Source organism: Drosophila nasuta, chromosome X (genome assembly GCF_023558535.2).
Source record: "Drosophila nasuta strain 15112-1781.00 chromosome X, ASM2355853v1, whole genome shotgun sequence".
Lineage (NCBI taxonomy): Eukaryota > Metazoa > Arthropoda > Insecta > Diptera > Drosophilidae > Drosophila > Drosophila nasuta.
In genome coordinates this window covers 30,423,647-30,451,619 of record NC_083459.1, presented here as the reverse complement: position 1 = coordinate 30,451,619, position 27,973 = coordinate 30,423,647, and the positions used below count along the sequence as shown (strand labels likewise).

Sequence of the window (27,973 nt, the reverse complement as noted above, 5' to 3'; positions counted from 1 at the left end):
CAACTCATATATGCATACAAGTATTTATCTTTGATTTTTTTTTTGGCCAATTTGCTGACGTTTGCACAGCAAATTATGCGCTACGATAAACATTATGTGTGGGCGGGCTTGTGAATACATTCAAGTCATTCAATTCATTCATTTCTCATTCGAAATTAATAAAGATGCATTTATCTGCTTTTGTTTCTCACGAATTCTATTCTATTCTTGGCACATAAAAGTTGCAATAAATCAATTCATTTTTATTGCTAAGCGTAAGCAATAAAAAAAAATGGAAAAAATAAATGAAATTGAGCATCGAATTTATTTTAAACATTATGAACGAAAAATATTCCATAAAAAAAACAGTTTCATGACGTAATAATGATTTTGCAGAAATTATCAAAAATTTATAAATTTCTGAAATTTGAGAAATTTATAAAAAAAAAAAAAAAATAAATATAACAAAATCTTCTATAATTTATTCTGAAGGCCTTGACTCTGTCTCATCGAATTGCATTCGTTATTTCAATATAATATTATTAATAATAATAATCTATGTATATCTGCTACAATAATCACTTTATAAAGCATAAAAACTTTTCTCAGCAAATTTGCAAATTAAGAAAATAATAATAATAATAAAATCATGTTCTATTCCTATCCCACATTTCTTGCTTATACTTTATTCTATATAATACTTATTTCTATTTAGAAATTTTCTTAATTTCGTAATTCTTAAAAATGTGGCAAAATACAAAATTTTAAAATAATTATTATTGTTATAAATAATTTACTGTTTCCGTTTCTTAAAAATAACGTCTTAATAAAATGAGAAGTAATTTTCTGAAATTTTGTGTATCAGCGAAGTTAAAATAATTAAAATCATTTGCTATTCCTCATACTTTATTCTTACTTTATTACTTTAGTATATATCGTTTTTCTATTTGATTTATAAAATTTGTAAATTTTTACTTTAAAAATGTTTTTTTTTTTTTGTTTTTAAAATAATAATAAAATCATGTTCTATTCCTGTCCCACTTTTGTTGCTTGCTCATATTTTATCTTACATAATATTTATTTCTGTTCAAAAATCATTTATTTTTTCTCATACTTTATTCTTACTTTATTACTATAGTCAATATAGTATTTATTTGTGTCTTAGAAATATTTTTCAAAATTATAAAAATTTGCAAATTTGTCAAATATAAAATTTGTAAATTTTTACTTAAAAAAATGTTTTTTTGTTTTGTGTTTAAATCGAAATAAAATATTAATACAATCATGTTCTATTCCTGTCCCACTTTTGTTGCTCATACATTTTTTTTTTGCGTATACTATATAAATTCATATAAGTATTTATTTGCGTTTAATTTGCGTTTCTGTTGTCGCTGTATTCGTGTTTGTATCTTCCTTTCGCTGAAAACGGTAAAAAAGTAAATTTGATTCGACAAAGCAACAACAAAGGCGTTCGCTTGTTTACAATTCATTTTGTTGCCTTTGCCGCTGCTGTTTACTCGCTTTTTATGGGTTTTTGCGCTGCTGCTTCTGTTGTTGTACGAAATTCTGCGAATTTTTATTGACAAATTTCATTAGAACTTGTACGCTCTGTGTGTGTGTGTGTGAGTGCTTACGAGTCAAGTGAGTGAGCGAGCGAGCAACTTGAATGTCTAGAGCGCGTAATAAGCAAGGCACTTAAGGGGCGGAGAGGGAGGGAGGGGGAAGGGGGAGAGCACCCGGCAGCTGGTGTCTAACTGTAGTGAACTGAGGTGAACCGCAAAGAGTTGCCAAAAACAACAACTAAAAAAAGCGGCAATCAGCTGTGACATAAACAAAAGACTTAGGCAACGAACTTGAATTTGAGCAAGCAAATGTGTGTGTGTGTGTGTATGACCTGCGAGCGTTAAATGAGCATGTGAAACAAAGAGTTCTAGTTATGAATTTCGCATAAATATTTTGCAAAAAAATCATTTGTTCATTTTGGTGTACAGTGAACACTTTATAGAGAAGAACAACGTAAAGTTTAATATTTTTTTTATATATTCTTTATTTATTTACAATCTATCTATCTAAAGATAATACGTAAATTCTATGTAAAGTTTAATATGATTAGAAGTAATTTTTGTGAAATTATAATAGATATTTAAGCCGAAAATATAGAAAATAGTCTAGATACAAAATATAAATAATATAAATTAGTATTATGGCAACTATGGGTTTTACAATCTGGTACATTTTAGTACTTTATTTCATTCTATTTTGAATGTCGTAACATAATAAACCAAATAAAGCCTTCGGTGTTTACCGCAAAAATACTAAAACATACCGAGGGCTATATTTGGTATATCTATATTATGCCACATTCATTAAATAATTAAACTTTACTTTAATTTAAAATAAAACTCTACTCAAAAAAATGAGAAAATCCATTTATAAAAACATAGTAGAAAATAAAAGAAAATTCGTTTAAAACAGAGTTCTAAAAAAAAGGAAAAAATCAAGCTACACATAAAATAAACAGTGTATTTTATACACACAAATATTAGTATGAAAATATATAAAAAAAAACCCAACAATATGAACAAAGAAGAAATTATATTTCTTAGACAAACCAATATTATAACACAAAATCAAAAAAACAAGAAAAAAATTCGATTTCTTCTCTTCTGATGAAAATCTGCGTAAACTTTTCATCTGTATTTCAACAGCTATTTTCACAGTGTTTACTTCACGCTAGCATCTCGAAGTAGTTTTGATCACACTTGGCAGCTTGTCGTTTCCTATTGGGATATGCAAATCTAATGACTGACATGTGCCTTAACTCAACTCAACACAAATCATTTCTTAGCTTGGCCCAACTACAACTACATTAAGCTCTTAATTAACCTGCATACCAAGCTGTGGTTCATTAATCTAAATGGTAAACAAATCGCCATCGTCCGAGTCCGAGTCAGAGTTAGAGTCAGAGTCAACGTCAACTTCAACGAGTTTGTCATCCCGGACAGAACAAACTCATTAACCGTGGCCAACAAATACAGCTTAAGCAGAGAAAGAGAGAGAGAGAGAGATGTTGATGAAGATTCAACTTCGTCTATCGATTCACTAAAACATCGAAGAACATTGTTTGAACAAATTTCAGTAATTAAACAAACTCCGACAATAATCAAGTCAATTACGAATTCAGCTAGCTATCTCTTTCGCGCCTTTGCGGTTCTGTGCAGAGCAGCGTGACAGTAGAAAAAAAAAATACTGAATACTTTTGCTACGTATTGAAATGGAAATAGATTTTACGCAGTGTTTGTTGTTCTGTGCAGTCGACTATTGTCCGAGATTTGCAATAATAACAACTGTTGTTTGTTGGTGTTGTTCTTGTTGTTCTTGTTGTTGTTGCTGCTGCTTCAAGTGCTAAAGTTCGTGTGAATGTTGCTGCTGCAAAAGGCGTAAAAAGCGTCGAGGGGGCGAGAACTCGAAAAAAGACAAAACAACAACAGAAAAATAGCAGCAGGCAGGCAGTCAGCGTTGGCGTTGGCGTTGCTGAACATCATTATCATGCCAGACTAAACACACACACACACACACACATACACACACACCTAGTAGCTACAACAACATGTTTGGCCATTGTTTTGCTTTTGTTATTACAATGAAAGCTCTTTGTATAACAATTGCAATCAAATGAGCAACAAGTGTTTTTTTTTTACCTTTTCACCCCTCTGCTAGAGCTCAGCAACAACAACAACAATAGTTAAGGTAAACAGCAACAGCTACAAAAACAAGAACAACAATGACGCCAACAACTTGTCCATTTTTGGCCACAAATGCCCCATTAAAATGTAACATTGTAATTCTTAATGCTCTGCCCTCAAGGGAGTCGCCTCAAGACTGCAAAACACTTGGCAAAATCTTCAATTGCTTATCTTTACGGAGAACTTTTCGTCAGAAATTGCAGTTCAAAGAACATTTCATTAATATTTTCAAGTTTTATTTTAGAACTTACATATTTCCCCCTCTCAACTAACGTTACATGTTTTAGTAACTTTTCCTTAATGTATAAATTTAAGCTATTGTATATTACAACACACATAGTTTTTGTAATCAATTGCTTTTCTTTTCTTCAAAAATTACAGTTCAAAGAATATTTTATTAATATTTTAGTATTATCTTGAGAACTTGCATATTTCCCTCAACTAAAGTTTGCTTAAAAGATTTGCAGCGTTCCTTAATTTTAATCTATAAATTTAAGTTATTACAAAACACTTCTTAAACGTATTTCACCCATTTTTAGACCTTCAATGCGTTGTTTGCTATTTCAATTTATGACTTTGATGTAATTTGATTCTAACAGAAGTTTTTAGATATATTATACCTATATAAAGTAGTAGCTTTCAGTTGCCTGTTGAATTTAAAAGAGACTCTAACTTCAAAACGAATTATATCAAACTGTTGATACCCAGATGAACGCATGAACACCTGATGCTTATCCATCATTATTGAATATAAACTATTTATTTAAAATCCTTTTCTAAAAAACAGAAACTAGTATTCTGTTATAATTTGAATATTCCGCTAATGAAATGCTTTAACTTCATTTTTATACCCGCTACCCATAGGGTAGAAGGGTATTATAACTTTGTGCCGGCAGGAAATGTATGTAACAGGTAGAAGGAGGCATCTCCGACCCTATAAAGTATATATATTCTTGATCAACGTCAACAGCCGAGACGATCTAGCCATGTCCGTCTGTCCGTCTGTCCGTCTGTCCGTATGAACACCTAGATCTCAGAGACTATAAGAGTTAGAGCTATAATTTTTCTTTAACAGCATTTGTTATGTTTGCACGCAGATCAAGTTTGTTTCAAATTTTTGCCACGCCCACTTCCGCCCCCGCAAATCAAAAAAATCGAATAACATTTCCTAATTTAAAAGCTAGAGTTGCGAATTTCGGCATATACAATAACTACTGTAGTAGTTACGATTCCTGAAAATTTGGTTGCGATCAGATAAAAATTGTCGAAGTTATTAAAGAAATACTTTTGTATGGGCAAAAAACGCCTACTTACTGGGGGTCTGAGTTGCTTTTGCTGACAATCTGGTATATTGTGCCGTCTATGGTATATTTTGAATGGTGTACTATATCGATATACCAAACATACCATTTGGTATATTTTTAGTATTTTTTTTAGTATTTTCGGTATATTTTGAAAATGATACCGCATATGTTTTGCCTTTATTAAAAATGGGTAGCGGGTATCTCACAGTCGAGCACACTCGACTGTAACTTTCTTACTTGTTTTTTTAATATTCCTACTTTAATTTACTTCATTTCAAATTCTATGATTACAATCAAAGTTGCTCAATCGAGCTTTATTTTTGATCATATTGCATTTTTCTCTAAATGATTCTCTAATCACAACTTTAACTCCTTGCGTAGAGTATTTGATGTGCTGTGAGCAGTCTTAGTTGCAGTTGCATTTGATTCTTGTCGCTGTTTTCATTTCGAATTCTGTCTTTTGCATACAATGTTTTCTCCTCCTCCCCACACAAGTAGCTGCACAAGATTGGCCCATTGTTGTTGTTATCTGTGGTTGTTTCTTTTGTTATTGTTATTGTTGTATTGTTGTTTTGTTGTTGTTTTTGGTTCTAACTCGTTTAAGATGCTTTCTGCACCGTCGTCTGCTTTACGCTCGATGGCTGCTTTTGTTCGCGCCTTATTATTCCGCTAATGCCTTCTTTTTTATGTTTTCTTCTCTGTTTCTGTTTCTGTTTCTATTTCTTTTGGTTTATTTAATTTCATTTCAGTTGTTGCACTTTTTCTTTCAGCACCTCTACAAATCAATGAGGAAGTAATTAGATTTTGATTTGATTAGATTTCTGGATTTATGCTTTACGCCCAGTGAACATTCACAAGGGCTTTTTTTCATTTTGTTCTTCCTTTTTTTTTTGGTGCTTCTTTATTTCTTTTATTGCGAAAATTCTTGTGCTTTCTTTGGTTTTTGCTGCTGCGTATAAATCAAGTGTAAGTGACATTGAAATTTATTATGTTTACACGCATTATTATTATTGTCTTCTGCGGATGCTTCGCTCTCTCTCTCTCTCTCTCTCTCTCTTTCTCCCTGTCTCTTCTGTTTTCTGTGTCTTGCTCTGTTGCGTGAGAGTTTCGCATGTTCTGCGGCAGTTTAAACAACTTGAATACTCACACTCGACTATATATATTTACTATATATACATATTCTTAGTATACATATAATTGTGCTACGCAAGTTCATCTCATGCAACAGCAGCTGGATTCTTATACCCGGTACCGATAAGGTAGAAGGGTGTTATAACTTTGGCAGATGGAGGGATTTCCGACCCCATAAAATATATATCTTCTTCAACAACATCAAAAGCCAAGACGATTTCTGGTACAATCTGGTATATTTTACACTCTATGATATAATCTGGTATATTTTACTCTACATGGTATATTTTATTTTAATGAGTACTATAACTCATCAATATACCAAATATAGCCTTTAGTGTTTTTTTTAGTATTTTGTTGGTATATTCATTTAGTACATTTTTTAATGAATACCGAGACGATTTAAGGACCAATCTGGTATATTTTACACTCTATGGTATAATCTGGTATATTTTTACTCTACATGATATATTTTATTTTAATGAGTACTATAACTCATCAATATACCAAATATAGTATTTAGTATTTTTTAGTATTTTGTTGGTACATACATATATTAATTTAGTATATTTTTTAATTAATAACGCACTGTTTTTCTATTTTCACAATGAGTAGCGGGTATCTCACAGTCGAGCACACTCGATTGTAGCTTTCCAAATATGGCCTTTAGTATTTTTTTAGTATTTTGTTGGTATATTCATTTAGTAATTTTTTTGATTAATACCGAACTGTTTTTCTATTATTCACAATGAGTAGCGGGTATATCACAGTGGGGCACACTCGATTGTAGCTTTCTTAGTTGTTATTCTTTTTTAGGGTTCTTTGGAAGCGTATTACATGGTTCGACTGCCTTTGAAAATGCGTAATAACATCAATTGCATCTAATTATTAAATAACTTTTTTTTTTTACAGCTTTATTAACTTATTGAACCAATACAACAGCAACAGCAGTAGCTTTATAAGACATTATAAGGAATTCTATTTGCAATTTTAATAAAATAATAATAATAATATTCAAGCCAAACCTCAAACTAACAACAAGGCAAATATTTCCTTATATATTAGGTGAATTTGTTACTATCTTTTTACCGAAATATCTCTTATTATTTTTTGTTATTGTAATAACCAATTTCAGAAAAAAGTATCAAAAATACAAATGAGTTTAGTTGATTATTCTTTGCAAATTGAATTCAAATATTCATTTGTCAACTTTTTAAAAATTTGGCAATCGTATAAGAAGTGCGTAGACAATACTTAAAGCAAAATTCAAAACACTTCAAGCTGAAAGCTGAAGTTCATTAAAGCTCAGCTTTGCTCTGCATTCAGTGTCTCTTCATTTATCAATAGTAACATATTTTTTGCGTGCTAATACGAAATTCATTTGCATTTTCAGCAACTTCCGGTATTCGCTGAGCTTTCGATCTAAGTTTGAATTGTGAAATTGGAATGGGAATGGGAAATAAATTGGGAACTGACAACTGGGAACATTTAACTGATGTCAGCTGGGGTAGTCAGAGAGATAAAGTTGAGCCAATTAGAACAAACATCTTTTTTGATTGATGTTTCTTAAGGTGGAACATGATTTTCAATTTTCAAAAGAGCGGAGAAGCGAACTCTGAAGTCACGCACAAACGGCACTTTTGTTTGGTTGGCGCAAAAAGGGGGAAGCCGAAGTCGAAACTGAACAACAATGAACAAAAAAGCGAAAAAAAAACCGCACAAAATCGGACGATGCGTGGCATTAGCTCGTCTTATTGTGCGTGTGTTTTGTTGTGTGTGTGTGTGTGTGTGTGTGTGTGTGTGTGTTGTTGTGGGGTAGTTGTTGCCCGCTTAGAAGTTAATAAACACACACGAATCTTTCGGCTGTTTTGTGGCTTCGTTAGTTTCACGTTGTCTGCCAACTTCAAGGCCTTGGCCTTGAGCTCGGTTATTGGCAGCCCATAAACTAAAATAAAGCGAAACGTTTTTTTTTTCTTGGCTTTTTTACGCTCTCTGTACAAAGAACAAAACCCCGTTGATAATACTTATTTTGGGCATAAGACGAAAGTCTATGATCAAGATCAAGTGCTGTTTAATTGCCTCAACTCTAAAAATTGCCTATCGATAACAGAGGCGGATGTTAAGAGAGACAGTGAGAGAGGCAAAGAGAGAGAGAGAGAGAGGCAGAGACAATGTCCGGCCAGGAAATTCACACGTGAATTGTTTAATTAATGCGTTTGTGTCAAAAAAAAAACACAAGTAGGAAAAATACTAATACAACAAAAAATTCATAAGCCGAGTGCGAGAGAAGAACAGAAAATGCGCTTAACGGATGTTCATTGTAAAACTATCTACAATTTATACACGTTCGCTACACTCGCCATAATACCCTTTGAAATACCTCATAAAAGAGAATCAAGTGTCTCGTAGTTATGCGAAAAAACAAATTACAAGAATTCACCTGTAATTTCCTGTACTTGAAGCTACTTGAATTTTCAAATTGCTGTCAAATATATTAAAAATGTCTTAACTAGCAATTCTGAGAAATGTGAATGTAATTTTTAATAGAATATACAAAATTAATATACCAAACAAATATACTGAAAAAATACTTAATATATGCAGAGGAGTAGAATGGGTATATCGACATATTATTAATACAATATACCAAATTAACATACCGAAAAAATACTACAAATATACCAATGTTTAGAATGGGTATGTCAATACATTATTTATGGAATATACCAAATTAATATACCAAAAAATACTGAAATATACCAAAGTCTAAAATGGGTATACCAGTGTATTGTTAATAGATTATGCCAAAATAATATACCAATTAAATATACCAAGAAGATACTAAAACCATTCCAATGGTTTGTATGAATATATCAATATATTATTAATAGAATATACCAAATTAATATAACAAATAAATATACTGAAAAAATACTTAATATATGCAGAGGAGTAGAATGGGTATATCGAATATACCAAATTAATATACCCTCTTAACATACCGAAGATATACTGCAAATATACCAATGTTTACAAAAAATAATATACCAAAAAAATTACTGAAATATACCAAAGTGTAGAATGGGTATACCAATATATTATTAGTAGATTATGCCAATTAAATATACCGAAAATATACTAAAAATAGTCCTATGGCTTGAATGAGTATATCGATATATTATTTATAGAATATACCAAATTAATATACCGTCTTAACATACCGAAAAGATACTACAAATATACCAATGCTTAGAATGGGTATGTCGATACATTATTTTTGGAATATACCAAATTAATATACCAAAAAATACTGAAATATACCAAAGTCTAGAATGGGTATACCAATTAAATATACCGAAAAGATACTAAAAATATCCCAATAGCTCGAATGGGTATATCGACATGCTAATACATTCAAAATATACCAGACTACAAAATATACCATATTTAATTCTTCCTTTCATAACATTTTTGAAAGTGGAAAAAGTAGTACTTAAAACTATGAATTTCCAAAATAAAATATGTTTGCTTATTTCACTTCCAATATACCATAATTAAAACACGTTCAGCAGCTATTCTATAAATTTCAGCAGTAAATATATAAACTACATTAAAATGTAACTTTCACTGAAAACTTTAAATCGAATAGAATAATTATTGATAAGCCTTATCTACCTGTTAAGCAGAATTGAAAATTAAAATTTTTATAATTGATTACAATACATTTGAGAAATACCTTTAGCAGCTATTCTGAAAATGTCAGCACAAGTGTACTTAAAGACAAGAATCAACATTACAACGCAACTTGAGCGCAATCAAAGACAATTTCAATTAGCAGCCGCACACAAAAATTATTTCGCTCAACTTGTGCAAATCGCATTGGCTCTAACTGTTCTAATTTAAGCCGCTTTCAATCGGTGCGATGTGTCGGCGGTTTTTTTGAGAAGAAGAACAACTCAATTAATGCGAATTCGCCCCCCTGAGCAAAATTGGCAGCCAATCAGAACGGTAACAAATGCGACTTAAGACTAAAGTTCGACGTTTTCCTAACGGTCGCAATTAAAAACAAACAGATACTACCAAAGATTGTACCAAATGGACAATTGAGTTTAGGACCAGTCATAAAAAAATAAAACAACAAAACAAGAAAACAACAAAACAACAAACTAAAGCTTATACGGGGGGCAACACTCTCTGAGATGTGATGTAAACTTCATGGATTGAAGTGAATGAAAGTTTGTAGTAGAATGATTGCTTTTGCATTCATTAAGTATTGACTACTGCCGAGGTATTTTAATCGGCATTTAAATCAAATGCATTTAGTCGCTCTTAATACAATTAAAAACATTATAAATAAATTGTCAAGACGATTATCATTAACATGTGACGGAATGTAAACGGACAACTGGCAACAACTGTAAACACAATTTACAATAATTCTCAATTGGCGTTTAAACACCTAAATCGTTCTTCGACTGATCGAGCGAGAAGTTCTCGAGTATAAAAAAAAAAAAAACGAGCACTTACTTTATGCTGTCGAGCGTAACGTCGGCTTTGACTTCCTAAATCAGTTTCAAATTGAACCTGAAATCATAAAAAGCAAAAAGAAAAAAAAAAACAAAAAATAATAAAAAAAATAAATAAGCCGTCCGAGTAGCTAATGAAAGAGCGAGAAGTCATGTAAGAAACGGCTGCTAATTATAATTATACTTAAATATAATTAAAGCCAATACGGTTAAGAGGAGAAGATGGGGGGCAAAAAGAAAAATAAATGCGAATAAGGAAACGGCAAACGGCAATTGCGCGACAGCCGACAGCCGACAAGATCGCATAAAAAAAAACCAAATGAAATAAAATAAAATAAAATTGTTGGCAACTCGTTTCATAATTATTGTTTATAATCATATCGCCGAGCGCTATAAAAGCGGAATCATTTGAATGTAATTTAAGAAATTCAATTAAAATTGAAACTGAAATTGCATTCCACAAACATTTACAGTATACGAAATGCTCTGCAAGATACCCTGTAAAGTTGATTGATTGTTTGTTTATTGAAAAAGTGATTTGGCTAAAGTTAGTAGTAAAAATAATCATTTTGTTTTATAATTTAGCTAAATATGTAATAAAATCTATATATCATTTTCTGCCCTTTATTTTTTAATACTTTTTCTTAAATTTTTTTTTCTATTCTGTACCCAGAAATAAAAAATCTAAAATAAAGAATTTGGTCCTAATATCTGGTTTCTAAACTCCATTAAGTCCATAATATATCATATAAGACTTAAATTTTTATTAAAAAGAAGCAGAAAAGCAAAAAAAAAGTCTTTTTATAAGTAAGATCAAACAAATATTACGTAATATACATATATATTTTTAATCTTTTTCACTCAAAGCTTGTTAAAAATTTTACATAAATTTCGATGCATTACAGAATTTTGTAACTTAAATCTAAAATTTTTGGGTTTTTGTTTTTGGCAATTTGACATTTTGTAGGCAACTATTCTTAAATTTAAGAATTGGTTCGCAATTTTAAACATAAATGTTTTTAGAACTTGATCTTTATTCAGTGTATATTCCTTTAGTTTTACCTTCTACAGGGTATTCAGTTCTTTAAATTTATGAGCCACACATCCTACTACTAGTAAACTTACTCCCCAAAGAGCCAAGAAACGAACTAACTAATTTCCAAACACATTAAATCATTAGTCATTTTAACTTTCAACTTGTTCCCAACTCTCAAGATGCTGGACTTACGTCTTTGTGTGTGTGTCAGTGTGTGTGTGGCTATGTCTCGAAAATCACGCTTATTTATCTTTTATAAATTTCGCCTTTTTGCCAAAAACAACAGCAACAAAAAGCCCACTGAGCGTTTCCATTTCTCGTGATGCGCTGCAACAACAACAACAACAGCAACAACAACAACAGCAACAACAACAAAGACAACGACAATGATACGACTCATTCACTTAGTCAGCTTACTCAGTGCCCAGATAGCCTGGTCCCAGTCAGAGTCCGAGTCCGAGTCGGAATTATATGGTAGTTTAAGTTGGGCCTAACCAGTCAGTCAGTCAGTCAATGAACTGCAAATCTGCAGGCAACTTGCGACCAAACAAAAATTCGGCATCACTCACTACGAATATGCGCTACAAACACTTTGAAATACTCGATGCGAATACTTATAGTATAATAAAATAATAAATAATATAATATATAAAAGATGGAACAATATTCATTCATAATCATGACTTCTAACTTTACAGAGAGAAAGAAGCTAATTTGAAAAGAATATTGCAAATCTTGATTTAAGATTTTTTCGATCTTAAAAGAAAAATAATCGTAAAATAAAATTTTTAGGTTAAACAAATTTTATATTCATCTTGATTGAAGAATGTTTTATTCAAGATTGAAAAGTTATAAAGTTTGATGTAGATTTAGGATTTTGCCTAATTGGTTTAATTTTGAAATTTTTCCATTATTGAAACAAGATTGTAATCTTCATGATTAAATAATCTAGCATTTTTGTAGAATTTTGATCTTGATTTAAGAATAAACCTTCTTAGTTTAATTTTGGCATTCTGTTTATAAAGTAATTATGTTTACTAAAATGCAAAATTCCACAAAATTATAATTAATGCAATTAAGTTTTCAGTGTGTTAAACAAAAATGTTTTTAACTAATACAAAGAATATTGTATGATGAAGAATCCAACATTATAAATTCAACAAAAAAACATTTCAAGCTTTAACTAACTCTGCAAAAAAAATCACACAAATTCATATTAATGAAAAATGCTAAAATTTAAAGTGCACCTAAAAGATAAAAAAAATATATATCTGAGCTTGCAAAGCAAACTTCTCAAGCATCTCTATAAGCCACCCAAAAAAAAAAAAAATTCAACCAAACACATATCGGCCTAACTCTGCTCTAAGCAGACAGTCCAAATTCCTCTAATGCTTGAGCATTTTCCAGACAAACTCTTCACTCAGAAGAAGAAACCCAGAGCCAACAAAGTCGAGGAGCTAAAAAAAAATGTATGCACAGAGTATAAAGCAACAGCAACAGCAACAACAAGAACAACAACGAAAGCGCCAAAAACAATTTGTGAATGAATGCAGACATAAAATAACAATAATTTGTGCAAAAAGGCAACAAAAACAACAAATGATTTGTGCAAAGAAAATTACTCGTATATATTCCATGTAGCTGCCATATCTAATAACAGTTGTTATACATTCTTAATTTGCTGATTGCCGCCGTGGCTCGAGCTCGCTGACCAAAAATAGAAGCAAACAATGCTAAACAAAACGGAAAAGAAACAAAACAAAAAGATGTGGTCAAAGAAATCGGCAGTAAACATTATTTCAATGCTAAAAATAGCCAACAAAAAAAAAATATGAAATAAATATATTTCAAAGATGAGCTCTTATTGATATTTATAAGTTTTATGGACGGCAAATATAAAAGACAAATTTATAAATAGGGAATTTTTGTAAATACAGCTAGATGCTAAAAATAGCAAAAAAACACTTTCAAAAATTCTGCCGTTAACAAAAATTTCACTCAAAAAACAAAGGGCGCCCAATTGAATTTTTAAGGTATTTAGGCATAACTGAATATTAATACAAATTATAATAAATGAAAATGCTTCTGCTATTTTTAATTTCGCAATTGTATATGAAACAGTTTAAGCAATAAATCAACCCGCTTCTAAATTTAGCATATAAACAAATAAGAAACCTACAGTCGCGAGTGTGCTCGACTGTGAGATACCCCGCTATCTATAAATTTTTGAAAAATATACCGAAATACTCAATATACTCAATTATTAAACTGAAAATTATTAATGTAATTTTTTTTAAAAATATACCAAATAATTCCGCAAAATAGTAAAGTATACCAAAGAGTATATTTAGTATATTTTGTTCTACATTCAAAATATACCACAAGGTGCAAAATATACCATAGATTAATAACAATCGAAGTATATCTCTATCTCTTTCGAAGTATATCTCAATCGGGTGGACGGACGGACAGACAGACGGACATAGCTATATACTCTCGGTTGTTGTTGCTGATTATTATGGGATCGGATTTGCCTTCTTCTTACTGTTATATCCATTATTTGCAGCCACAAAGTAATCATACCCTTCTACCCTATGGGTAGCGGAAATAATAAAAAATAAATCATATTCAATTTCTATTCTATTTATAATTTCACAATTCTATATGTGAAACAGTTTAAGCAATAAATCAACCCGCTTCTAAATTTAGCATACAAACAAATAAGAAAGCTACAGTCGCGAGTGTGCTCGACTGTGAGATACCCGCTATCTATTAATTTTAAAAAATATACCGAAATACTCAATATACTCAATTATTATACTGTCGTTTTTTTTTAAATATACCAAATAATTCCGCAAAATAGTAAAATATACCAAAGAGCATATTTAGTATATTTTGTTCCACATTCAAAATATACCACAAGGTGCAAAATATACCGTAAGTTGTATATGTTTTTTAAACAGCCTTGATCTTGATTAATAACAATCGAAGTATATCTCTATCTCTTTCAGTCTCTGAAATTTAGGTGTTCAATCGGGTGGACGGACGGACAGACAGACGGACATGGCTATATCGTCTCTTCTTCTTATTGTTATATCTATTATTTGGAGCCACAAAGTAATCATACCCTTCTTTACACTATGGGTAGCGGAAATAATAAAAAAATAAATCATATTCAAATTCAATTCTATTTTTAATTTCGCAATTCTATATATGAAACAGTTTAAACAATCAATACTCGTAAAAATAAGCTGATAATGAATAGAATCAATAGCACAATTTCACGCCAATTTATGCGTTTATAGATCTTGATTTCGCTTGTAAAAATGATGTGCAACAGTTAACACAGCCCCACATATTGTTGTTTTGTTTTTGTTTCGGGGGAGTGGGAGTGGGAATGGGAGTTGACGACTGTTAATTACCCAACTGACCACAAATGATCTTTGGCTGCGTCAGCAACAAAACGGCAGAAAAAAAGCGCTTCGAAGCGAGCGTCAATTAGAGCGAACGAGCGCCGATCATTAGATGTAAGAAGCAGCAGCAGCAGCAGGAAAAGACAGTGAAAGAAAGGGGAAAGGGGACGAAAATGAGGAGTAGAAAAAACATTTTTTGAGTGACGACGATTGGCAGTGATAGATAGCCAGTGAAGAAAAGAAGAAGAGAAGAAGAAGCCTTGTGGCTTAGACAGTATGATAGAGCGCACTTGTGAGGATAGCTGAATAGTTGCGATAGTTGGGAATACGTTGATAGTTGGATATTGGCATTCAAGCTAATGCCATTTGTGGATATATCAAAGCGGGAGCGGCCGCGATTAAGTGACTAATTTATGGCCTTTTTATGAGTTCGCACTGCGATATGTCACTCTTAAGAGACTTCAGCTTAGCTAGCAGCACGTAATTTAATGCAATTGTAACAATCGACCAATCGAGCCAACAATCCAGTAAACCAATTCGACAATTCAAACAATCAAAGCCATGCAACGGCGTCTTCTTTGTGCCCCGCCTGCACAGCAAAGATGCTTCTGCTTCTGTTGCTGCTGCTACGAAGCTTGGCTCACGTTTTTATACCCGCTACCCATAGGGTAGAAGGGTATTATAACTTTGTGCCGGCAGGAAATGTATGTAACAGGTAGAAGGAGGCATCTCCGACCCTATAAAGTATATATATTCTTGATCAGCCGAGACGATCTAGCCATGTCCGTCTGTCCGTCTGTCCGTATGAACACCTAGATCTCAGAGACTATAAGAGATAGAGCTATAATTTTTTTTCGACAGCATTTGTTATGTTTGCACGCAAATCAAGTTTGTTTCAAATTTTTGCCACGCCCCCCTCTGCCCCCGAAAATCAAAAAAAATCGAATAACAAGCGTAATTTTAAAGCTAAAGCTGCGAATTTTGGTATATATATTAATAACTATAATATTTGTGATTGCTGAACATTTGGTTGCGATCAGATAAAAATTGTGTATGGACAAAAACGCCTACTTACTAGGGCTCTTAGTTGCTTTGGCTGACAATCTGGTATGTTGTGCCGTCTATGGTATATTTTGAATGCGGTATATACTGTTTGCTATATTTTTAGTATTTTTGCAGTATATTTGGTAGATTTTGAGAATTATACCGCAAAATATACTGCTTTTATTCACTGTGGGTAGCGGGTATCTCACAGTCGAGTACACTCGACTGTAGCTTTCTTACTTGTTTTTTTTTGTTGTTGTTGTTGTCTAATTGTTCAACGCAAATAAGTCGCTGCAAAAATACTCACATAGTGCACCGCATACTATGCCAAGCACCGTGGTGCAGACCTCGAAATTACTACAGAAAATTCAATTTTCATTTATAGCAATTATCATTCATTCTACTAAACAAAACAAATTAATACCCGAACTTATTATAAAATTCAAAAATCGAGTTTACATTTCCAATGAGTTCTAACGGCAAAGAATAGAAAGATGCATATTGCAATTTTATACAGCAAAAATAATATAATATATTAAGAAAGTTATAGCAATCCAAAACAGCGTTTTAAGTTAATGAAGTGGCCAGCACAGAGCCCTGATCTCAATTCTATCGAAAATTTGTGATCGATAGTAAAAAGACAATTGGGATTTTGTATACGACTAATTTGTTAATTAATATTCAAAGAATAAACACACCAAATTTGGGTTATTTCCTTTACTAATAACTTTCTTATGCGGGCCCAAAGACAATAGTTGTAAACATATACTCAGACTTGCACGCCACGGTATAATTCTATCCACTATTTAATTATTTATATAATTGAAGGAATTGAATGAAAATTGACATCATTTACTGATGATTTAAAACTATATAAAGTAGTTGCATTCAGTTTCCTGTTGCGATGTACGCAAAACTTAAAAGAGACGCTCAAACTATCGCTACTTATTGACAGTGTTGTGAACAAATATAAATAATTGTAATTTGCCATAATTTCAGCATTTAATTGAATTTTCAAAATTTTTGTAAATTTCTTTGTAATGTATGCTAATGAATGAATGATTTGATAACACAAATGGGTGCCACTGTGCTAGACACCTGCTGGGGGCCCTGCGACTTTAACTTTAACGACTACGAATGCAACTATCCGTATACGTTACGGAGAGAGAGAGAGAGAGAGAGAGAGAGAGAGAGAGAGAGAGAGATGGAGAGAATATCTGTACGTTAAGATCGTGCAGTGGTTCGCTTCGCTCATTAAGCATGCTTCATTTCTCTGGACGTTTATAGGCCCGTCAACAAGTAGTCTTTAATGTGTCTGAGTGTGTGTGTGTGTGTGTGTGTGTAGAAGACTGGAACTACACGTAATCTCGGCTCGTTTATCAAAAAAAAAAAATCCAAACGAAACGAAACGAAAGAAACATGCTATAAGAGTAGAGTAAAGTTGAGGCTTTTGGGCTGCTGCAAAGTCCGAAATACGCACACTAATTGGCCTAACAAGTTCCCCCTTTTGGATTGGGGGCGGGGGGGAAGAGCTCTGCAGCAGAGAAGTTCAGGGGTTATGGGGAGGATTGTTGGACTGTTGGACTGCTGACTGCAGCTGCAGTCGCGTTCTATGCAAATTAGTTTGATTATTAAAAACAGAAGAACACACAGACAACCAAAAAACACTGAAATTTAATTTCTTTTTAAATTTTTATTTTAATTTTCATTTTTACATTTCTCCCAATCTTTTTTATCCCAATTCTTAGTTCTAGCGCCAGGCTTCGCTTGAAATACTTTTTGGTGTTCTTATCTTCTTTGCTTTTTTGGCATTTTTATGTGCATCGATTGAAGATAATTAATCGAAAATGCAACACAGTAACATATTTGGGTCAGCGGGGCAATCAAATTGTTTCAACAGTTTCAACTCTTCTCTTAAAGGCCATTTACTTATCGATGATGACTATCGATCCCCAATTGTTAAGCCAACAAATGACAAGCATTTCGTTGCGGCAATTGTCGTTCCAACGAACCAAATCTCTATTCACTTCTCTTCTTTGTATTTGTTTTGTTACTTTTAAATTGGTTGTTTAATCGATTTTATATGTGGTTTTGCATACGTTTTGCATCCAAAAGCTTTAATCTACGATAAATTCCTGTATCTACTTTATTCTGTTCTAGTTTCTAGTTTCGTTTTTTGCTTTTTATTGAAAAGTCAATCAATGCAACAAGTTTTAGTGCTCACAATACACAACACAAATGTTTAGGATTAGGGTGAATGACTTTAATTTTAGTCTTTTGTGTTCTTTATTGCTCGCTTTAATATAATTTTACACTTTCAAATTAGCTTTGAACGCGAACGCTCAACTTGTGGCTGCTTCTATGGATGCTATTTAAGCCAACTATAAAGTCTTGCAATACTTTATATGTATTGACTTCTTTTAGCACTCAAATCATTGTAAACTTATTTTATACTTTTTTTTTAATTGATTTGTACATTTCTGTTAAATTAAGAGAACTAAAAATAAAATAAGTTTGCAACCACTATGTTATAAAATTTCTTCTATAAGGCAACAAACAAGTAAAAAATCAACATTAGAATATAAGAACGCTATATTTGGTATATCGATACTATTTGTTACATTCAAAATATACCATGGGGTACATTTTATACCTGATTTCTGTTAGTTCTCAAGAGTTTAAAACATTATCTAAAATTAGAGTAAACGAAAGCATGAATTAACTTCTAACTAACAATGAATGTTAATAAATTCACCAATTCTATCGAATTCTATATTTATATTCCTTGTCTAGGCATTAGCATTAAATCGATAGAAGCAAATGAAATTTGAAGACCAAATCGGTTCGCTTCTCATCGTTTAAGAGAATTTTGTTTTTTTGCTCGCATTCAATTTATTTGTTTTTCTTTTTTTTTTCAAGTCCAAATCCAGGAAGTGAAAATCATGAGCCTAACTTTGGTTTTATGTCTTTTGCGTAGAGCTTGAGGGGGAATCATTTAACGATGGCCACAAGAGCAGCAGAGCAGCTCTCAGCTCAGTAGCTTATTGGGCGGCTTATTGGTGGCAGCAGAAAGCGCAGTTTAATGATGAGAATTGAAGCTGCTTGGGAGCACATTCTACACACATTTCACACACACAGCAGAGCAGAGCAAACCAAGAAGATGAAGAAGAAGAAGATGGCTACTTCATATGGATCAGAAGAAAAAAAAAACACACACAAAATCAATAAAAATGCAACTGACACTTTTAAAGGGGCGCGACCTAATCAAAGTGTCATTAAATCCGCTAGAATGACAATAATCAAAATCCACCAAAAAATAAAGAAGTGGACAGAAAAAAAAGTGTTAACGAGATGAGGAAATGCAATAAAAATGAAAACCAAAAATCCAAAAAAAAACGAAAAAATCGAAATAAACAGACGTACTTACAACGAGATAATACAATACTTATAGGTTTTTAAGAGTCCCGCATATCTATTTCAATCGCAGACATACAAACATATTTAAATGATAATAGAAAGTGTCAAAATTCGAATGGAACCTGAGAGAGCTGCTGTTGGTATCGAGAAGACAAGAGACAAGAGACAACATCATGCCCATGTATACTTGTATATATATCGACAATCAAAACTGTTAAGAACCACACAAAAGAGGCACGAATTAAAGTTTTATATTACCTAGCAACTACTTTTGGATAGAATACCCTGGTACCCTCCCCTCTCCCGCCTCTTCGGCTTTGGCTTCGGCTCAGCTATAGCTTTTTTTACGATGGGAGCTGAACAAGCCGCAGCGGAAGTCATTTGTCTGACGAACAAAAAACAGCAACAACAATGGAGCTTTTGCATGTGCTGTACTTGCCTCTCATTGTTGTTGTTGTTGTTGTTGTTGTTCTTATTATTGTTATTGTTGTTTTACTGTAATACCCTGTAGTCATATTGTTAGTCAATAGTGGGTATCATAAAAGCAGCCAAACATAACCATAAATCTAAGGAAATATGCGTGAGCTTAGCAAGTTTTGTCTATACTATAAGTGGCTCCTGCTCTCCGTCCGTCCGTCCGTCCGTCTATATTTCTTTCCGTTTGTTCAAAGTCTTAACAATCTATTTACCCATACACTAGTCTTTTGTGTTAGTTTACCAAATTATTTATATATAATATGAATATATTTATTATAATACACTTTTGGTATATTAAAATACTATATGCTTATAAGAATATGTATTTGATCCACTAATATAATACATTTTTGTGCTATTTTACAGCTTTGATTGTTTTATAGCTGTGACTTTATAATTAAAAAAAAAATGTAATAAAAAACGTATAATAATATACATTTGGTATATTAATATACTATAAGCTTAATTAATATATATTTGGTATACTCAAATACTATATGTTTACATTACTTAACAGCTTTGATTGTTTCACAAACAACTGTATAATCAAAAACAAAGTGCAGATCAATACTGAAAAAAAAAACAAATGTGAAGCACATAAAATAAAAAATTTTAAAGAGAAAAGGTATAAACAAAAAACCCCGTAATATAATGCCAACTAACGACTACTGAAAAAAGGCTTTTTAACATACTTTATTTTCATATAAATTGAATGTTATACAGCATTTTCACTTTTATTACAAATCTTCATATCTCAGGATCTTACTAAGCTACTGTACTAATATTTGTCTCCCAATGAGCTTTTTCTATCCGCCTCAAGTTCTGAAAGTTTCAGCAAAATCGCTGACAATCTAGAAATGTACAGAGTATATTAGCTGATCGTGCATTTGCATGTGTTCAATTTTTTGTTGTCACTGAGATTACGTCACAATCGCAACACTAAGAGAGAGAGAGAGAAGGAGGGGAAGAAAGGGGCAAACCGCTTGTCACATTTGACTGGGATGAGGAATCGTCAGTTAGCCAGCTGTTGGTCGGTTTGTTGGTCGACTGGCTAACCGACCAGCTGATGATGATGATGGTAGTGGTGGTGGTCCGCAATGTGAACCGACGCTTTTCCCATGGTCAAGAGCATTGCGATACACACTATATATGTGTATATATAAATGTGTGTGTATGTATAAAGTACAGCTAAGTGCGATCTGCCAAGGCAGGGCATAAGAACAACTCAATCAAGTCAACATTTGCGAATCTTGGCTGGGAACCAAGCCAACACTTGCCACTTGCCACTTGCCTGCTGACTGACTGACTGTGACATGCCACTTGCTACTGCTTTGGCTGCGACGGCGACTGCGACTGCGACTGCGACAAATGTGAGCTTAGCCAAGAACTCGAATAATGGACAGACACATAGCGACAACAATAATAGAAATTAACCTGGCACAAAGAAATGAAAATACAGCGTAAAAACAAACTTACAAAAAAAAATAAAGAAAAAAACTAAAAGTCAGGCGATTAGTTGACCGTTTTGCAGAGATAGAGGAAAAATAAGAGCTAATGGAAATGGCAACAAAACATTCAGATTACACACAATTAGCACTGAAGAACAGCGTGAAATTGTTTGCTCTCAGAGATAAGAGATCAAATTAGCTCTCAACTGCCAACAATCATACCTAACAATTTTGCGCCAGCTTTGCAGCTGTCAAGGAAGTGTCGAGCCTCGAGCAGCTGTATTCGCAAGCAATCTCATATAGAACATGGTCCGAAGATTGTCGCAGATGATGAGACTTCTTCTAGAAGGAAAGTAAAGCAAATATTCTCAAGCGCCACAATTTAGCGGATTACTAATAAGAAAAGAAACAAGTAATAAAGCTACATTGGAGTGTGATCGACTGTTAGATTCAGTATATTCAAGAAATATACTGAAAATATACCACAAATATGCTGAAATTATACCGTACAGTTACAATAATAAACCGCACATATACTGAATTTGTATCTCAAAATACTATAATATGCATAGAAGAAATATATTAAAATATACTGAAAATACACCACAAAATATTAATCTATATTAAAGGCTTTATTTGATACAGTATTACATTCAGAATATACCATACAGTATTAAAAATCACAGATTGCCGTACAAAAGCATTTCTTAAATAACTTCAAGAAATATACTGAAAATATACTGCAAATGTACTGAAATTATACCGTACAGTTATAATAATAAACCGCACATATACTGAATTTGTATCTCAAAATACTATAATATACATAGAAGAAATATATTAAAATATACTGAAAATATATCAAAATTATTCTAAAATTATACCGTACAGTTATAATAATAAACCGCACATATACTGAATTTGTATCTCAAAATATTATAATATGCATAGAAGAAATATATTAAAATATACTGAAAATATACCGCAAATATACTAAAATAATACCGTACAGTTATAATAATAAACCACACATATACTAAATTTGTATCTCAAAATACTATAATATGCATAGAAGAAATATATTAAAATATACTGAAAATATACCACAAATATACTGAAATTATACCGTACAGTTATAATAATAAACCGCACATATACTAAATTTGTATCTCAAAATACTATAATATGCATAGAAGAAATATATTAAAATATACTGAAAATATATCAAAATTATTCTAAAATTACACCGTACAGTTATAATAATAAACCGCACATATACTGAATTTGTATCTCAAAATACTATAATATGCATAGAAGAAATATATTAAAATATACTGAAAATATACCACAAAATATTAATCTATATTAAAGGCTTTATTTGGTATTTTAATACAGTATTACATTCAAAATATACCATACAGTATTGAAAATCACAGATTGCCGTACAAAAGCATTTCTTAAATAACTTCAAGAAATATACTGAAAATATACCGCAAATATACTGAAATTATACTGTACAGTTATAATAATAAACGGCACATATACTGAATTTGTATCTCAAAATACTATAATATGCATAGAAGAAATATATTAAAATATACTGAAAATATACCACAAAATATTAATCTATTTTAAAGGCTTTATTTGATACAATATTACATTCAAAATATACCACACAAAAGCATTTCTTAAATAACTTCTACAAAAATTGTAGTAATAAATACTGCATTTGCTTTTGTGTACCAAAAATCGACTCTTGCTTCAAAATTATCCTTGTTATTGGATTATTTTCGATTTGCGAGGACGGATGAGAGCATGGCATAAATTATAAGATAATAACAATCTAGATTAAATCAGCGTTTATTTTAAAATGACATAACAAAATATCAGTTGCACATTTTAAAAATTAAGCAAAGAGATAAACGAGCAGCAGATGATACGAAGATCAAGAAAATATATTCTAATTATATGAAATATCTAAAAATAATACTAATAAAGACAAACGTAAATTATAAAAGGATAATATTAGAAAGCTTTCTAGTAGACGAAAGTCATAGGAAAGCATCGTATCATTTCACAGATTACATAAAGCAAACATAAATTGCAAAAGAAGCATAAGGTGAATGTAAAGTTTATATTTTGTTTTAATATTTGATATTACTTGAAAAATATGACTATTCAAAATAAATAAACATAAATTATAAAAGGAGAATTAAGGAAGCTTTTGTAGCAAACGAAAGTCATAGGAAATCATCATATCATATCACAATTTGTTTTTCTAATGATTACAAGAAGCAAACATAAATTGCAATATAAGACTATAAGCTGCAGTTAAAGTTATTATATTTTGTTTTCTTATAATATGACCATTAAAATTCTATTATAATAAATCATTGTGAATTTTGTCAAATATTCTCCAAGATTACATAAAGCTAAGCTTTCGCACAAGTTTTTTGGGCAGTTTCTGCTTAAGTTGGAATCTCAAGTTTCCTTAATACACCTGCCAGCAACAACGACAACAAGCTTATGGCTTAATGCTTAAATCTTCTTGGCTCATCTCGGAGTTGAGGGCTGCTTTCGAAAAACATATTCGGAAGTTCTTTCATGGCATTTTTGTCATTTCATTTTTGTTGTTGTTGAATTTTTCGTGGGCATTTTCAATGCACGCTGCTTTGTTACCATTTTCATTCTTCGTTTTCTTTCATTTTAATAACAGTGACATTTGCCTATCAGCTTCGGGTTCGTGTAATATTTATGTGGCATTTTGTCACCGCTCTGTCCCATTTGGAATGACCTTTTGGGGTTTAAGGCGATACACACACATACACTCACACACAGAGAGAGAGAAGAAACACATGACAACACGATTTTAACTTTAAAGAAAATTTAAATTTTAGCATAAATTTATGGCGCTGCTGTCGCTTGATAAAGGCGGCATTCTATGGCCTGCATATCATTTAGATGCGATATACGCATACACTTTATATATATCAAGTATATAAATTCTATAAGTAGTTTATGTATCGGCTGCCGATGAAACGGTACTTTGATTGCTTACAAGTGGCCACAACAACAACAACAACAAAAAAGACCGTGAAGACCGCGCTGATAAGAAGTTCCCTAAAACCAAAAAAAAAACAAAAAAACACTGACTAACTTAAAAGAAAATGAGAAATTAAATGAGACGCATGAGAAGAAAATTTCTGGCACAAAATTGCAGTAAAATTTCCAAGGGAAATTTTTAGAATAAAACACTACTAATTACAATATTATAATAAATCAATTTGTAATTACAACTGATTGGGAATAAAAATAATTGCGGGATATATTTTAATGAAATTGTAAATTTTGCAATAAATGTTTTTCAATTTCATTTCTATTAAATTTATTGCGAGCTAAAGCTGATGTGTAAAATCGATCAAAATTATACCAAATGTTGTGTGCAATTCAAATAATTTCAAACGAATTTGTAATATTATTTAAAGTTTAAATATATTTTTATACTAAATAGTATACCAAAATAGTATTCATTAAATACCTGACAATTACAAAAGGCGCAGTTAAGTGTGCTCGCTACCTATTTTGAATAAAAGCAAAAGAGTGCGTTATTATTTTTTAAATTAACCTAATAATATACCACAAAAATACTAAAATATACCGTACGCTATATTTGGTATATTTATACATTCAAAATATACCAGCTTAAGCTACTAAGAATTCTAAAAACTATAGTTATAAATCTTTAGCTACAAAATCACGCTTGTTATTCGATTTTTATCGATTTTCAGGGGCTGAAGTAGGCGTGGCAAAGATTTGAAAAAACTTGATTTGCATGCAAGCATAACAAATGCTGTCGTATAAAAAAAAGTCTCTATCTCGCATAGTCTCTGAGATCTAGGTGTTTATAGGGATGGACGGACAGACAGACAGACATATTTAAGTAAAGCATTTTCCTTGCACAATCCAGGAATATGGCATTAATTATCAAGCAGAAGTATCGTCTCACATTCTTCATTTAAAAGCATTCACCTAGCGCTCTTTTTTTTCTATCTATCAAGCTCTCTTGTCCGCACAACTTTCGTACAATTCCTGTGCTAATTCATTCACAGAAAGTTGCTCCAGCTCCCACTCTCCCCCCTCTCATCCCTCTCTCTCTGTCTCCCACTCTCTGTGTATTCTTTTGTCGATGAAAGAAGGGAAAAACTTGTCCACTAAATAAGAATTAAGATCGTCGTCGTTAGTTAGGCTTGATTTTTCGTTTGTTTGCATGTTTATTTGTTTTGTCTTGTGCTCTGCTGTGGGTTGAGAAAATGCAGTCGAGTTAAGCTAAGCGATCGCATTTATCATCCATCGAGGAGTTTTTAAGCTTAGACCATCGCCAGCCATGAATGAATGAATGAATGAAAAAAAAAAAAAAGGGACTGAAGACTGTATTTTTTCAACGTTGTTCTTTTCTATTTTTGTGTTGCTTTTTTTTTATCAATCAGACGCCCTGCGGTGCAGCGTGTTGACGTCTCTCTTATTACAACAGCATCATTATAGGGCATTAGAGCTATTAGTTTATTATATGGCTTTTTACCCATTCCCATTCCAGCAACACATTCTCAAGAGGAGTGTCACAATAATGAACTGATTCTTTCACTGGGAATTTGCCTAAGCCTCTTTACATTTTAACATTTTATAGTTGATAGTTGATAGTTTATATATCACAAAGTCTATGCATAAATAACATTTATGATAATATAATATGATGAGTTTGATGGCGAAGCTTCTTAGCAACAGGAAGTTATGCAGGAAATTCGCCATTTAGCGAATTAGCGGCCAAAGCACATGACACAATTAAATAGCCACAGACAACAGACAAGAGACAGAAGACAGAAGCCAGCTCAGGCCAAGTGACCGGAGTTCAATTATAAAAGCGTTCATGTAATCTCAAAGTCAGAGTTAATGTTTTTTTTTTACCTTGAACATTAAAAAGACCCCCATTCCATCACACACACACACACACACTGTGTTGATGCTTAAATGCTCAGTTACTGTGAGACTCAGTTACTTCGAATACACAAAAAAAAAAAAATACACTCGCAATCGCAATCGCACTCGCATGTTGATTACCCGCTTTGTTATGTTCTCTGGCACCCAAAAAAAAAAAAAACCGAAAACTACTCCATTCCCATTGCATAATTGTTGCCAAACGTCCAAAAAAAAATTCAATGGCCAGAAGCTAGACAAATGTTATATAAGAGCTCGAGTAACAGAAATAGAAACAAAGTAACTGGCAAAGTTTTTGTTGCAAGTGCTCGACAAGCAGTTAACCTATATTTTTGTTCTACCAAATATTTACTCAACAATTTTTGAAAATACAATATAAAATAATATTTTCTAATTTTTCAACAACTCCATTATATTATTTCATATATTTCAATAATGCTTCCAGAATATTATGATGAATGAATATATATGATTATGGTCAATTAAATTTATTGATATTTTGTTACTTTTTCAGTTATTTTCCACATAAAGAATATAAGAAAACAATAATATTAAAAGCTATATTTAATGTACAAAAAATATGCTTCCTTAATTCAACAAATTTTTAGCACATCAAAATTTAAAAGCATTTTTATAATACAACACCCAAAAGTAAAAAATTAATCACATACAAGCTTATTTTAAAATTTGGAAATTTCTAGAATATAGAAAAAATTAATAATATAGCAATATTACTTTACAATGTATTTAACAATGTTAAAATGTCAGTAATATTGTTCTTAATATTTTTGAAATTTATTAAAATAAAATATAATATTTTGTAATTTTTTTTCAATTTAAATTTAAAGTTTTGAGACTCATATTCAAGTTGCAAATCTCATTTGATCCTATAATAATATACCCCGCCATTAATTTCTATGCTTACAGGGTATAACAGGCATCAGGAAGAGAGTGGAAATGAGAGTGTACTATGATGTAAAACTTACACAGAAAATAAAAAAGACAACATTATGGCCCTGCGGTAATGACAACAACAACAAGAACAAGCAATAACAAGTGAAATACAGCGAAGAAGAAGAAGAAATAGAAGCACAACAACAACTCTCAGACCTAGCGAAAATGTTCAAGTTGGCAAAAAAACAAACGCAAGAGAAAACAAAAAAGAACTTAGCTAGCTTAGTTAGCTATGTACGACAAGCTAATACCCTGGAAAAAACAATATTTTCAAATTGAAATCGAAAAGAATTATAAAAAAAAGCTACAATAGAGTGTGCTCGACTGTAAAATACCCCGTACCCATTTTGAATCAAGGCATATCAGTGCAATACTTAAATATACCAAAGGTTATTTTGGTATATTGATAGAGATTGTTTATTATTCATTTTATGTACCGAAATAATATACAGAAAAATACTAAAATATAATACTATACTACTATATTAGATATATTTATATAGAAC

At 31.8% G+C, this 27,973-nt stretch overlaps 1 protein-coding gene across 11 annotated transcripts in view; it reads right to left on the bottom strand.

Annotated features, from left to right (window-relative positions):
- The window catches only part of LOC132795059 (uncharacterized), a 202,433-nt gene that overhangs the window by 136,250 nt on the left and 38,210 nt on the right, over window positions 1–27,973 (bottom strand). For 2 of the 11 annotated variants that reach the window (XR_009633410.1, XR_009633409.1), the window contains exon 3: window positions 10,688–10,744. The exons of 8 other annotated variants lie outside the window; for them this stretch is intronic. The gene's annotated coding sequence lies outside the window, so the exon portion shown is untranslated. Of the gene's footprint in view, window positions 1–10,687; window positions 10,745–25,059; window positions 25,099–27,973 lie in introns of all 11 variants that reach the window. One more of the 11 variants, XR_009633412.1, reaches the window with a different exon arrangement.